This window comes from Eutrigla gurnardus (assembly GCF_963514095.1).
Source record: "Eutrigla gurnardus genome assembly, chromosome: 10".
Classification (NCBI taxonomy): domain Eukaryota; kingdom Metazoa; phylum Chordata; class Actinopteri; order Perciformes; family Triglidae; genus Eutrigla; species Eutrigla gurnardus.
In genome coordinates, this window is record NC_139924.1 from 19,702,902 (window position 1) to 19,718,712 (window position 15,811).

The window sequence follows — 15,811 nt, forward strand, 5'->3', positions numbered from 1 at the left end:
TTAGCGTGGTGTGGAAACCGAGTGCTTAATCTTTCCCAGCTCCATCTAAATCACCTGAAGTTACCGCGCAGGCACAGTGTGTAGCCTGCGCGTGTATCAACAACAACTACTACAACAACACCTTTCTACTGGATTTAGGCCGGAAGGAGGAGAGGACAGCGCTCGGGAATCATGCAAGGCAAGTTAACGTTAACGTTTTTGCTGAATGCATGGTGTGCATTCATGGTGTGACTTCGAGAATGCAATGATCCGTCACTCTAACGTGTTAACTTGTCAGTAGTTCTAATGTAAACAGAAGCCTGAATGCAGCGCCCACCGCCAGCGACAATGCATTTAGCAGCTAATATTCTAAGATAAACGGCTAGGCTTAAATTCCATTCACGATGAGATACTGCGGTCAAGCCAGCCGACACTTAAATCTCCGTTGTCAAGCCAGCCAACACTAAAATGGAAGTGCCCCCATATACTCACATTGACGGTAGACGCATGCAGATTGCCCAGATCGGGAGCGAGCTTCGAACTTTACAAAGTTAGCGGAAGGAACCAAGAGCGACAACTTCCAGTTTCAAAATAAAAGCTAAACAAATCGTATAAGAAGCAAATATATTTTTATATATGAATTTGAGTTTTTATTCACATTAACTACAAACATATTGTCTATGTCTCTTATAAATTTACAGGAAATTGGCACTTCATTGTGAGGAAATTCTTCATTATGTGTGTTGCTGAAAAGATAATTTACATTTTTTTTCAGAAAATGCCTGATAGATTTGTGTTCAGGACATCTCAGACTCTGTATATACTGTCAGAGAGAAAGAGGAAAACATTTTTATTAGGGTGTCCAACTCCCTCGCTCCTCTTTTCATGCGCTGATCCATGTGTTTACAGTCCAATAGATTCTATGTTTGGACAAATTTAAAGCACTTCCTGTATATACTGGAAATCAAGCATTTTTACCGTACCAATTAAGATATATTACAAAGTAAATGTTCTACATTTTTACAGAATACGTTGATTTATCAATGTCTGGGGTGCTATAAAAACACCTTTGTCAATAATTCCAGAATGACACTGATATATTTGTGTTGAGGACATCTCTGACTACATACACACTGAAAATCAAGCATTCTTACTGTACCAATGGGGAGAAATTCAAGTATAAAATTCCCAGTCCTCTATGTGTAGAAGTCAAATATACCACCCATAGCCAGGAATTATTGAGCAAAGTGTTTTTACAGAAGCTCAAATATGGGCAAATATGCAATTCTCCAGGTATAAATATGGGACTTGAAACCGGAAGTTGTTATTTGCTTCTTTTAATATACGATTTGTTTAGCTTTTATTTTAAAACCGGAAGTTGTCGCTCTTGGTTCCTTCCGCTAACTTTGTAAAGTTCGACGCTCGCTCCCGATCTGGGCAATCTGCATGCGTCTACCGTCAATGTGAGTATATGGGGGCACTTCCATTTTAGTGTCGGCTGGCTTGACAACGGATATTTAAGTGCTGGCTTGACCGCAGTGGGCGAGTGGCGACGTATGTGAACAAAACCAAATCACCAAGGAAGGCTGAGGAATAGTCACCCACTTATATTAATAATAATAATAATAATAATAATAATAATAATAATAATAATAATAATAATAATAGCCTCATAATAAACTAATAGTATAGGCTCAGCACTGTGTTTAAGTCATTTTTGTTTTCATCTTTTCTTGAATGCTTAAACTCCTCAACCCTATTTAGTATATCAACATTTGTATCAGAACCAGCAGTTTGTAAGAAATTTGGTCAGGAATGTCATATTTTGGTTCTCAAAATTCCCCAAATTGATGCATTAAAATGAAATTATTCAAAATATGATTTGCATTTTTCTTTATATTATAAGGAAGATAGCATTTTATGTCACGTATACAGTAGATGGAACCTATTCAGAGGGAAATTCAGCTTCTCAGAAGAATTGCCGCTTTTCAATTAATCGATCATCGATCGATAAGATGAAACAACTATTGATTAATGAATTACTCGATAATTTGCATCCCTAAACGGGACCTTCATGTTATTGTCCTTCCTAAGCAGAGAGGAGGCCACATTAAAAGCCTTGTTGCCCATAGCTCTTCTTAAGTTGCCGACTTCCATTTGGTTTTCATCTTGAAGACTTGAAACCTTGATTTTTTGATAAGATTGTCTTATAATAACAGCTGTGACTCCGTATTGCACCACAGTAAACCTAAACGGTAAAACTTTCTCTTGTCTATTCAGGATACTAAAATTATGCAAATCCGATGAGTAAGACTGCTGCTATAATTTCAGAATTGATATGCACTGTACAATTCAATCATTCTTCTTTTTTTCTTTCTGTTAATCATATTAAATCCTTTAAAAGTGGAATAACCTGCACACAGAGTAGGAAGGTTATTTATGGCTCTAATACATTTGTATGGTAATGCATCTATCAGTCTAATGGTTCTGTCTGAGTCTGATGTCACTGTGTGTCCGGCTGTGTCCTTTGCCTCAGAGAGGGAAAAGTGTATTTGGAGTCCAAACTGTGACATGAATACTGTTTCTGTCAGTTCCTCTGAACCCTGAGCTCATATTTTCTATAGAAACCCTCAGGCTGATTCACTGGAGCAGGTTGGATGTTGGAGAGACATACATGTGTGTGCTCCTTTCTCTCAGTGTGTATGTGTTGTGATGCATTGTGTGTATTATAGTTGGATGTGACGTGTCATGGCCGACTAACAGAGATCAGCTACCGGTCTTTCTGCATCCCAGAGGATCCTGGATCCTCTTCATCTTCTGCTCTCTTTGTTTGCTATACCCTCCTCCATCTCCTTTCAGTAAAACACTAAACAGCTCTCCCATTTCACTCAATAGATGTAGGCAGACTGTACTGGAGGTATTATTTTTGTTTATTTTCCTGGAGATATTACACATTGTATGCCATTCAAAGGTTTTTGGAGAGATTAGTCACATAACACAAGTTGTTTGTACTGCAAAACAAAACCGTCAAAATGTAAAATATGTCAAAATATATTTTTACAGTACACAGTAAGAAGAGTAAGTGAGTAAAGAGTAGTGGGTTCACTCGTAACGCTAAGCTGAATTTGCCTGGCATTTCTTGTGCAAGTTCGTCCATGGGATCCTTTTTCTTGACTCCAAGACACTGATAAAGTTTCATCAATCATGTGTGAGATTACCACTATTGCTGCTTTAAATTTCACAAGCTGTATTCACTGTGAATAGCAAGCCACACATTGGCTGGTTTACTACAGCAGTATGAAATCAAAACAAAATATTTGTGTGTGATGTAATTGGAATAAACGGATAAAAAAAAAAAGATTCTTGGATGCAACTAAATAATGACGATTAGTAAAAAGTCTGATGTCATGGTTTGATAAGTCTCTCTGCTGGAAGATAAGCAAACATCAGCTATGGCAGCAACCTTGTTGTTTGTACCATAGACAGTCTCTGGTTTATACACCTAGTTTTGTTAGGTCTACGTACAAATGTGAGGTTCTATGGTAGAGCTTTGTGTGAACACACAGACGATACAATATTTGTACGCTGATAGGCTCTCCCGTCACAGCGGCACACACATTTTTCGCTCAGTTTGAAATATTTCATCTCGAGGGAATAAAACATTGGTGTCATTCGCACCAGAAAATCCCAGTGCAAATTCACATCTATTCACATCTTTGCATTGACTTTGTATGCACTACAAAATTACAATTCGCATTTGGTGTGAACATACTTCAAGAGGATGAATGAGGCAAGCAGTCACATCAACAGGTCTAACACTGTCAATGTACTAAATGTCCAAATAGGAGAAAGAGCTAGCCTGGTGTATTTGAACAGTATTTATCATTTACTTACTTTTAGCCCAAAAAACATACTGAATGTATTTTGGACCTTGCGAAACATTTGCACTTTTTGTGAATGTTTTTGAAGCCTGTTCACATGGAAAATCACAAACAGTGTGCATGCTGGCTCTCTGTTTGATTCTACTTAAATGGAGCGGAGTCTGTGCTTATGTTATTTTGTAACACCTCTGCATTTCTGCAGTTATTTTGCAGCCTGTCTCCAGGCTCTGGCCTTGTATTGTGCAGTATGTTAATGTCAGTATCAGTAAATGGAGGCTGTGGGCTGCTTGAAAGCTTCCATACAGGATGCTGGGACAGTGATGACATCATGTTATTTTGTCAACAGCTGCTCCATCAGTATAGACTCAGAAACACAGCTTCACTGTCTAGTGACACGTCAGTAAACCAGAATCAGATCAGTACTGCTCGATGCACCAACTTGAAACGAATGAGTGACAGCACTGGTATCACTCTGCCAGTCAATCATACTCTTTAACTGGTTCAGTCATCTTCTAGAAAACCTGTCCTGTGTTGATTTATACTGACAGGGGATCAGAGCGGTTTGTAGAGCTTTTCTTTAACTCTTTCAGAGTGATGTTGTCGAGTCATTGTTCATTCATCGATTTAACAATGAAATTCCACGTGTCATGCGGTGGTAGCACAGATATCTGACTTAATTAAGTTCACCTCAGCAATTAAGGCCATGCACTGGCATGTTTGAGAGTTCACCCTCACTTTTTTCTTCGGTTTCCAAGTGGTTTCAAGGCCTGGTTCAGACTTTCCTTGCCACTTAATTTTACCATCAAGAAAATCAAGCTAAATCAGTTGCTCGTTGACTGCTGTTTTGTTTCTGTGGAAAGTGGGTTGGGTTCCAGTTTGAGTGGTTACTTCCTCTATGTTACTACACAACAACCTGGATGATGCATCGACATACTGCTGATTCAACACCATTGCTGCCATTGTGGACTAGGGCTGCACGATTCTGGAAAAAATGTGAATCACAATGTTTTGCTTAGAATTGAGATAACGATTCTCTTGCACAATTTTTTTCCACAAAATGTTTATTGCACTGATGAACTTTAACAAAACAAAAAAACTTGTTGTTGCTTTGGCAGAGGCATAGTAGTAGTTCTATCATTGGAAGATAAGTAATTTTTACAAAAGTAAAAAAATAAATAATTAGACATGCGGCTGATAGTGAATCAGGCGCTATAAAATGAACCATCAGGCTCAAATACGGCTCCATGGTCCAACTGGACAATAAATCAGATGTAGCGGGAAAATGATCGATTTCCCACAATTCTGCCTCGACCCTTTTGTGGACCCTTCCTGTCTTCATGTTGGCGAACAAATTCACGCTGAAAATAGAGGCTGTAGATTTCACAGTTCATTTGTGAGGCTGCTGGATGTGCTGTGTTCTATTTGAAACAGACATCTTTAAGGTATTGTTTAGACTTGTTTAGACATTTTCATGTCAGCCTCAGTCCTTTATGGCTGCCCACACTGATGAGCTGAGAGCTCCAGTGTTTGTTATTACAAAGGTGCAATGGTCCATAAAAAGCTATAATGTAGTGAGGAAATGGGAGCAACATAGGCCTCCTGATACAATGTTTCTCACAAGCTATTTCACTCTTTCTCAGGATATCATTGTTTTTGAATGTGTGTATGAAAGTTGTATTGAATCGCACCGTGTGAAACCACAGAGGCTGGTCGTTGTTTCTACTCTGAGTTTCTATTATACGTAGAAGATAATGTAGAAGAAGAATCTGAACAGTGAATGAGTTAACATGATTGTCTTGTTCTGTCTTTCAAGATGTGCGTCAGAAGATAATAATCATGGTTGTCAGTGATTCATGAACTTGTATTATATTTTATACAGTCTGTAAAACAGACTCAAACCTGCCAAATACCCAGAGAGTTCTGCTCAGTGTTCTATGCAGCTGTAAGGTTGATGTTCCCATAGAGATGTTGTTTCATCAGGTGCCAATCTGCTTGTTTTTGACTTTTTTTTTCTGGATGTCTGTTGATTCCTCATCATTATTTATTTTAATTTTTTTATATTTTAACATATACAATGACATTTTCCGTCAATTAGTGTGAAATATTGTAACTGTTGAGGGTTCAGCCTCAGTTGTCTTTAAGAAGAAGACCGTCAAGGTGTAACCTGTATTTTCTTTCCAAACAAATTGAGGGTTCATCATCTTTCTTCACTTCAACATAACAGCACTCAAAACAACCAATATAAGCCACAATCCATCCAATATGACACTATTAACTTCAGGTTGAGGTATCCGAGCTGTGGGTCACTCCTGTGAATATCCTCCTTTGTTTCTGTAGATGTGGCTGTACATGCGAATAATGTGCTCTCTGGTTCAGGTCTCTGGTTTTTTTTTACATCCTGAGATTTACCTCCTGAGCTGCTCCTCTAAAGACAGAAAATGGTTTGGGGGAGGAATAATTTCAGGGAAAGTGTTTATTCCATTGAAACTGCATCCTGTTACATTAAACTCATCTTGATGCACCAATTAAATTGTGTTGCAGTAAAGTGGAACAAGCATTTCTTGTTTGGATACCGCAAAGCTCTCGGGCATTCTGCAGAATGAGACAAACAGAAAGTGCATGTGGCGTTTGATGAATGTAATTATGCGTCTGCTCCAAAAGCCTCCGGGTCTGCTTGGAGCAGCTACTTGTTTATAGTTGATTTTTGCTGAATGGATCAAAAGAACATCATTTTTTTTATTATCAGATAGATGAAATACACACACACACACACACACACACACACACAATCCTCTTAGAATATCTAGTCTTTGTTGTCGGGGCAGCATCATGTCAAAAAATGACTGGATTAAATGACTATTTAAGAAGAACAGAAACAGACAGACACACCATGTATTATAACAGCACCCCTGGTGGTGACCCCACAAAGGCAGCAAGACACAATAAGACTGAATTTAACTTAAAACAACATATGTCAAATTAAATAGTTGGAAATTATAATTTTGGTATTTTAACTTAATGTTGAGTAGGCGATTCTATTTAGAAACACTTTCTGTTACTTGAAATCCTCATAGCATATCAATGAAATGCTCTGACATGAAAACATGAAATCCTCATAGCATACCAATGAAATGCTCTGACATGAAAACATCTGTGGCCGTGGCAGGACTATAAAAACCCCTCCAATCAAAACAGTTGAGCCAGAGAAAATAATCGGACGACCTGCCTGTCTGTCAATGCTTACTTCCTGATTGCACTCTACTGATCTCGAGTACTCGTTGGGCATTCAGGGAGAGCAACAACAGAGGTCTGAACGAAGAGGGCTGGTCTTTTTGGGTTCTGCAATCCATTCAAAGTCAAAGGTTTTTCCAAATGACCTATGCATACTTTTTTTTTTGGACATATTTAAATGTTTTGAAGAAAAAAAAGTTTGGGATCAAATAATTTCAGGGACCCTCTGCAGGAACTCTGTGGACTCCCTAGTGGTCCTGGACCCCAGGTTGAAGATATCTGCTCTAGAAGTAAATGAATAGTATTCTACAACTAATGGTGATATTGTAACCAGGGTGGGAATTTCACGGTGGCCATGGCCTTGGGGATAATATGGTCACTATAAACTTGAAACTAACCTCATTGCATGAACGGATATAATACCCTGTCTGAATAGTGTAATGCTGTATTAAATTCATAACTTATTAGATACAAATTGTCAAAAGGCACAGTAGGGTCAATATAAATGTGCTGCACTGATTCATACACATTGTCCTTCTACTCTCTTTTTCCTTATTCTCTTTCTTCTCATCTGTCCTTGTGTCCACCTGTTCCATCAGAGATATGTTATGAGTTCCCAGCCTCGCTATGTCTTCACTACACAGGAGAGGGAACACGCTGAGCCCCTCTTGACTAGTTCTCCCCAGACCTCACCATTCATCTCCATCTATCTGAACACACATTCACACTCTCTTCCAAGGTCTTGGCAATGTTAGCATGAGAGTACAGTCTCTCCCCTTCTAACTGGGGAAAACAGACTCAAGCTCTCCCTGCCCTGCTGTTTTGAGAAACATGCCACATCTCCATCCTCAGCTGTCAGCCCTGAGTTTAGACTCTCATATCTCTGCTCGGCCTTAGAAGAAGTGGTCACTGTGTGCTTTAGATGTACAAATGTGTACATACTATGAAGATATTCCCCAGCCTGCAACCAGAATGAACATATAAAATGTGACAAGGCTGCTGCTGCTGCTGCTGTTGTTTAAGTATGAACTGGCACTATTCGTATGTGATATTAAACATGGTTGGCCCAGTGGTCACTGGTTTTATATCCAACCCAGTATCATATCATTGCTTAAAATGCATCTGTTTCCACCAAGACAGTTGTGTGATTCCAAGCCATTTATGATTAGACTGCAGTAACAAAGGTTCAAAAGATGATCTTGAAATGTATGTTTTGCCACATAGAGAACAGATGTTACTGAAAGAAAATATCTAATCTTTGTACGGTTTATAATGAGAACACGCCTGTCAGTATTTGACATTAAGAGTGTGTTTAAGGGAATTGTGTAACCAAAACCAGCCAGAATCACATTTCCTCAGAATGGAATGGTAATCAACATATGACAATTCATGAAAGGGTGACAGCAAGGCCATTGTTGGAAAGCATGTCGCACACCTCCATTTCATGAAATAATTCATGAAGAGTGTAGCATCGTCTGTGTCCTGCAGCTCATTTCACAGCTCATTTCATGCAGAACTCCCTGAGCTTCTTGGTAACTCGAAGCCAAACAGGTTTGATGAGGTGCTGCAGCGCTTCCCTGACTCGTGGGTAGAGAGCAGCAGCACTCATCCAAAGCAGGATAACTTCACTCTAATCTGATACTTTTCTTCGTTCAGGCTTCTTTCTGGATGTAGAGTTACACGTTTCTGCCTTAAATGACAGCTAGGATAGTAGCAAGCACCATCCCTCAACCACCCTCTCCTTCTTTTGTGCCTCAAATGCAGACTTTTTTTCATATTCATTATTATATTTTAATATAGTGGTCTTCTTTCAACCTTGTATGCAGTCTCTGTGGAACATCTACTCAGATCTCACATGATGTGATTCTCATTCAATCAGCTGCACTAGGAGAGTTAGACTTCCAAAGGCGCCTGTAGAGCTCCGGCTCTTGACTTCACATTGAACTCACATATGTGATCCTCACTCTCCCTGTACACTATCACAGAAGCTACACTGGAAATATAATTATGATCGGAATTTGAATTATTGAAATTATTTTCCGCTCAGGCGGAGACATAAAATCGGATCAGCTGTTGCTGCTCTTTAAATGTGCTTGGTCCTTTTACAGTCACCTGCAGCCCTCTGTTAATAGGATGCAAACGCTTATTCCAGCTGTTGTATTGACATTCCAGGAAAGCATTGCTTTCACACAGACCCTGGAACATTACTATTAATATCAATATTGCAGTCCCCCGCAAGCTGAGGCAATTTCTCATCCACTTATCAGGAAGTGCAAACATTGGTGTCGTTTAAAAGATTACAGTATTCTGAGATGCGGTAGAGAGGATATGACTCCCTGCTAAATGTCAACCCATCCGGCCTGAGAGACGGATATCAATCTCGGCACAGAGCCCCATCACATCCCTTTATCGAGTGTCTTTGGAGAGATCAGATCTGAGAGATGTATTTTGAGTCCTGCTGCAGGAATCCGGCTGATAAGAAGAAATAAAAAACAGTGGCTGCTCTGTCACGTCACAGAGAGGTGGAGGGAGGCAGCAGCAACACTCATATGTGAGCTGTGAAATGATATACTCTATACAGACAACATGGTCTCTAATGTCTCTCTGACACACCTTTTAACAGCCTGCTCTCTGTCTACTATTGTAGCAACAGAGACAGTTGAACTTAACATGGAGATGGTGCTCCTTTATTGCGTTGCCGACAAGGATGACATATTACAACAGATGGGAGATGAACACAACATGAAGGACAGAAGACGTATGGATGTATTTGTTGAGGAGTGCAGATTGAAATAATAGCAGTGATAGTTGTAATCTCCAAACTGTTTGTGTGTTTTGATCCATTTAGTCACAATATTTATGATGAAAACAAATTGTGAGCCACAAGATAATGGGCATTCAACTGTAAAGTATAATTGGATGACTATTTATATATACCTCCCCCATTCTTATTTAGTCTCATCAAGGCAGTTCTATTAAGGTGTCTGTTAAATGAGGCCGACACCTGAAAACACAATGATAGTGAGTCAGGCTCAGCTTACTTCTTTTTGTTTTCCTGAAGGAAGTTGCAACTGTCTTTTAGGGAGGTTGGTGTTTGTAAGGCGGATTTAACAAGTATAATGGAAACCCCAATGATGTGATTTGTCAATGAAAATTGCAGAGACATTACTGAAACACCACACAGAGCAAATAGCCAGACAACCGTTATGTAGCTGTTGTTGTAATAAGAAATGAAGGTGAAGGAAATAATGGAGCGTGACAAGGGGATGCCAGGCTAATCCCTTTTACTGAACTGTTCTACAGGGACAGACAACAACGCTAGTACTCAGGATGTAAACACCTAGAATATCGCTCATTTGTCAGTAAGGAAGCCTTTGGCAACTACTTTGATCTTTAATCACAAGTCACATAAATTTTCCTTCTTCATAGTCAGTCAATTACGGCGGCGTATTAGGGCCACTGTAGGAAAAAAAACAACAACAAAAAACGGAGCTGAGAGGTGGGCAATATTCTGAGGGGAAAATAAGTTGCAAATTTGCTTATTTAAAGTGGCAAATTTGCTAGTTTGTTACGATGCTAACAACCGGCATTTATGCTAGCTAACTTCCCATGAATGTCATCTTGAATGGTAATCTAATGCGTGTTTGTTGATCGGGTGGTTTGGCTAAGCTAGTGGTAGGTCATAGAGGAAGTAAAGATGTTGCTTGACCCGGATGTTTGCCGTTGCTATGACAACACGTGGAAGCTACCACTAGCATCTTAGCCCAACCACCCGGTCAATAAACACCCATAAGATGACAATTTGGCCCATATAAAATGAACCAACAATAACCATCAACAGCCATCACCCTAGGGACCTCAACAAAACGTTGTCACACGTTGTGATGTATTAATAAGAAGAAAAATAAAAGCGACATTCATGGGAAGTTGGCTAGCATAAATGCTGGTTGTTAGCATCGCAATAAATATCAAATTTGACACTTTAAACTAGCAAATTTGCAACTTTTTTTCTCTGAATATTGCCCACCTCTCTTGGCTTCGTTTTGTTTTTTTCGACACTGGTCGTCGTAGTTAACACAATCAGCGGCACTGTTGAGAGTCAGAGATTAAAAAGACAAAGATGAGGAGAGATCTATACAAGACTGGAGTGGCTGTATGTGTGTTGATGACGTTGCTGTTTCAGGTAGTAGCATGAGGAGAGTACCGCTGCTCACTGTTTGAACTTAGCTTCTCATCTTCCTCCTCCTGGCTCGTCTACATATCAAAGCCCCCCCTGGCTGCTCCCCCAGACCTCACATGCTCCGCCATTGATCCGTATATTACAGGGGATTGTAGAGCTTCTGTGAAAATGTTGTATGGAAATCCACTTTAAGTTAATTTCAAGTTTTATTTTTGTTTGAATAGTATTAGTAAGTGTATCTGAATTATCAAATGAAAGCTCACACGGACAGTTAACTCACTTCTGTATTACAGCTTACAGTGATGATGCATTTATTTCACACATAAAACATGTGAAACTTCCACATCAAAGTGAAAGTAATGGATCAGTGGACTTTTAGTGACAAAATCTCACCTCTCTAGCAACAAACAATGGGTCGCTCTGCTGTTCAGTTCTTCAAGTAGGAAGCAGATGGTTTAAACTTTGAATGATGAGGTGTTTGCACCTGTATACTAAATATCATACCTAGAAGAATAAAATAGCAACACATTAGTAGCTCCATCTTTATTAACTGATATTTAACCAGCACTATACAATGTGGACAGAGTCCTCCAGACTGTAGTCCCTGATCTCAAGTCTTACTGGCTGCTAGTCAGTTGGCATTCAGCAGACTAAACACATAATCTGACCTTTAACTGGAACCTATCAAAACAATGAGTAAGCTCATCTCTGGGGCCATTTTCAAAGAGCATCCAGACACAAGACCTCCATGAGTGGGGAGACAGTAAAGCCAGGGAACAGACTGCAGGAATATATAAGAGGTCCACAGTCCTATCAGACTTTTCTCATAGAATCGATCCATTAATTTACCTCAGTCCTCCCCTTAGTTGCTAAGAATTTAGCATCTGTTGACTTTTCATTTCTTTTTGACAAGAAAATGCTCAAACTCCATCACCGTGTATGACTCCTCATGTTCTAGTCAGAGATGCACATATCAAAGAATATCAATGATCTCTGATTGTAAATGTGAACGTTACAGTTCCACTCAATTGTACTCGACACCTTCAAACTTCCAGCGAGGCAAAATGTTCTCTCTTTCTTTACATTTTCACATCTGTCAGCCTGCATTTCTACAAACTCTGTCTTAACTCGTACACATGATATAGAAATATCCACTGTGTAAATATTCTGTTTGGATTGATACTGACAGGAGACCAGCTCCAAATCTCAGCAGAGGAAACGATACGGACAAGAGCCTCGCTCGGTCCTCTGTCTGTTCAGACAAACTGTGTAAGATGCAAATAGAGCTGAAGTGGTTTGATTGTTCAGGATGTTTTTTGGGGATACAGTGTTGACAAATGAGTCTGCTGTTTGATCAGCTTTTCCAAATGATGTGTGACCAAGTTTATCTTTCTTCCTGTTGTAATTGGAGATATGATTTCTTTAAATGCAAAGTAAGATCGAAATGATCTCCCCGATCTTTGCATCATTTGCATACTGGATATCCAAAATAGTGAAGGTTAAAGCGATGGTTCGGAGTAAAATGCACCCTAGGTGATTTCCACCATGACATCCAGCCAAATACCCCCTCAGAAGCATTTAAAGGGCCATATAAAAGGCCACTCTGGCATTTCATCTTCAAGCTTTTATAAACGTGTTGTTTTCCCTCTTCTTCTTCTTTATTTTGGTCTCTTCTTTCATTCCCACTGAGCATTGAATATTGATATATTGAAAATCTGCTTATTTAGCCAAACCCCTTTCACCTCATCGCAGACCTGACCTCAGGTCAGCCTCTTGCAGAGCCAACAACCGCACTGTCTCAGCCTGCCATAGACCAGATCCTGTCAGCATCCGTTCCTAAAGGATACATCAGCTATCAGGCAAAGACAAACGACACAGAGAAAGATGCGTTTTCAGCAGCTGGATTGACTGAGCCGAAGCAGAAGCCATGTTAATTTTTATAGATATCTAATGTATGGCTAATTTATAATTGAAAAGATAACTGTCCTCCCCCTGTGCAAGGAGTTGAAGGTTCATCCTTTCTCTGATCATTACAGCATCGTGTTTTTCACATACTGATTGCAGATATCAAATCTAACTCTCATAAAAAACAATAGCACAAAAACAATCTCCGTAATATTCAGCCTCGATGAGCACTCTATCCTCCTGTCGCTTAAGTTTAAGTTGATGCTTTCGCACCTCTGAAAGTTTTATGAGCTTCCAAAACACACCTTCAAATAACATTATGTTGTGTGAAAATGTGGAGAAGCAGAGTGCTGATGGAGGAAGTCACAACTTATATCCTCTTTTTCTGGGAGTAGATATTGCAATGATATAACCCCGGCAGTATATAAAGAGAATCATGGTTATTTTAGATGTTGTTTTGTTTTTCCAACATTGTTCCATAAATAGCCTGACAACAATGTTTTCATTCCACTGTGTCCAGATGCAAAACTGACTTTGATTGACTAGTATTGTACAGAAGTGTGAAGTTCCTCAATCTTATTCCTCAGGGATCTCACATTGGATAAGATTGTTGTCGGGAGCGGGGGTTATGTTCCTCTCGCTCGAATTCTCAGATGTATTCCTCCCCTTGCACCGTGTTTCCTAGTGCTCCGTGCGGCAGCCTGTGCTCTGCTGTCTGCAGGCATTCCACTAGGAGCTCAGCTGGGGGACTCCAGATCTGTCTCAGCGCTCGCTGTGCCAGCTGGAGCAGCTCCTCTCTCCCGTAGGTAGTGTGCGACGCACCGCTTGCAAAAAGTCGAACAATACACAAAAACAGCAGCAAATGTCCCAGTCCGTGGGCAATATATCAACCATAGCTAAAAATGTCACTATGATGCCTTGTTTACAGTATATAAGCCATTTAAAACGTACCTAGACTCATAGAAATGGGACCAAAACAACAACAGCAGTGCTTCCTCGTGCGTGTCAGCCGCAGTGCAGCGCCACTCAGGTGCAACCGGACTCCTTCTTCTCATATATGCAAGATGTATATGCTGTGGTTAGTGACATTATATCATTTGTGTTCGGAGGGATGTACGTCGGTCTGTGGATGCAGATGGAGGTTAACAGGCCGTTACACGGTGTGAAGTTCTCTTCTCATTAAGTCAAACCTGTTCGAAGCAGCTCTGAAGTGTTACCATCTGTGTGCATGTCGATGGTGTGAAGTGTTGTGATTATTTGCATAAAAAAGCACCGGTGAAGCCGTGGTGCATGCATGTACACTACGCGTAAATTGAATGCAGCATGTTTAACTGCTAATGTTGGATATAACGACTGAGAATTGGGGCGCTGTTAAAATAAACATATCAAAGGATTACATTGATATTACTAACTCGCACACAAACTCCATAGAGGCGTTCAAAGTCACTGCAGAATATCTGCACTCCTCTCTGTTAGTGATTCAGTAAGTGTCTTTTCCCAACAGACATGCAACAGCATGTCAGAAAATGTCAAGGCACACACACACAGGCACACACACACACACACACACCTACCTGTACATCCATTGACCTACAACCTCTGCTCTTCAGTAAACCAAACACTCTGTCTCTCTGTTCTCTTCATCTCTCATTGCTGTGTGTGTGTGTGTGTGTGTGTGTGTGTGTGTGTGTGGTGATGACAACAAACAGTATGAATGTCTGACGTGTCAGCGAAGTGCTGATGTCGACATGATGTTAACATGCGCAGGTTAAACCGCTCCGAGCAGTGTGGTTTCTGCAGGCTGTCACAGAGGATCAAACACAGGAAGTGCTAAGAGGGTCCTGTAATATGAACTCATTGAGGCGGAAAGTTGATAGAAGGACATGTATGCTCTCTAACGTTACAGGGATGCAGTTGCATCACCGTGATAGTGAAGCACGTCTTCCTCCCTGTTTCTCTTCATCTCTGTTTATACTTGCGACAGAAAAGTGACTCATCAACTATCAACCAAGCCGATGGAAAACTTTTGGTTCGATGCTTCAGCTCGATGAAGTTGAAAATAACTTCTTAACTCATCCAATCTATTCTCCGGATGTTAAGAACAAGCTGCAGAAATCATTACAGCCTCTCTACGTTTTCTCCAAATGACACTGCAGACACAGTGATGACCTCACCATCAAAAGCTAACACATTACAGTAAAAAACAGTCCTAAATAGTGACTAGTGTCTCTGTGTCCTAATCACACACATCTTCAGCTTCTCATAGTGTCTCCCCAGACAGGAGCTTCAAAAGGACTGTGAGAGCAGGAACATTCAACTTAGTGCTCAGTAGTAGACCTGGACTCATTCAGTGATACAAACCCAGAGGAATTGTCTTTATTTCGAGAGTTGCTGTAAAACATCACTTGTAATGCCAATTGTCTGCTTTTGATTTGGGGGAAAGTAATCAACACTGTACTGAGATCAGATACACAGTACATTTCAGTGGTGATGACAAGAGGGCTGAGATATGGAACACTTCCTGGATAGATGTAGCAACGTTTTTTTCCCCCCTTTTTTAAATAGTTTATAGCAGCCAGACATTTGCATATACATTGATTTACATTCATGTTTTACTACTTTTTACTGTTTTTTG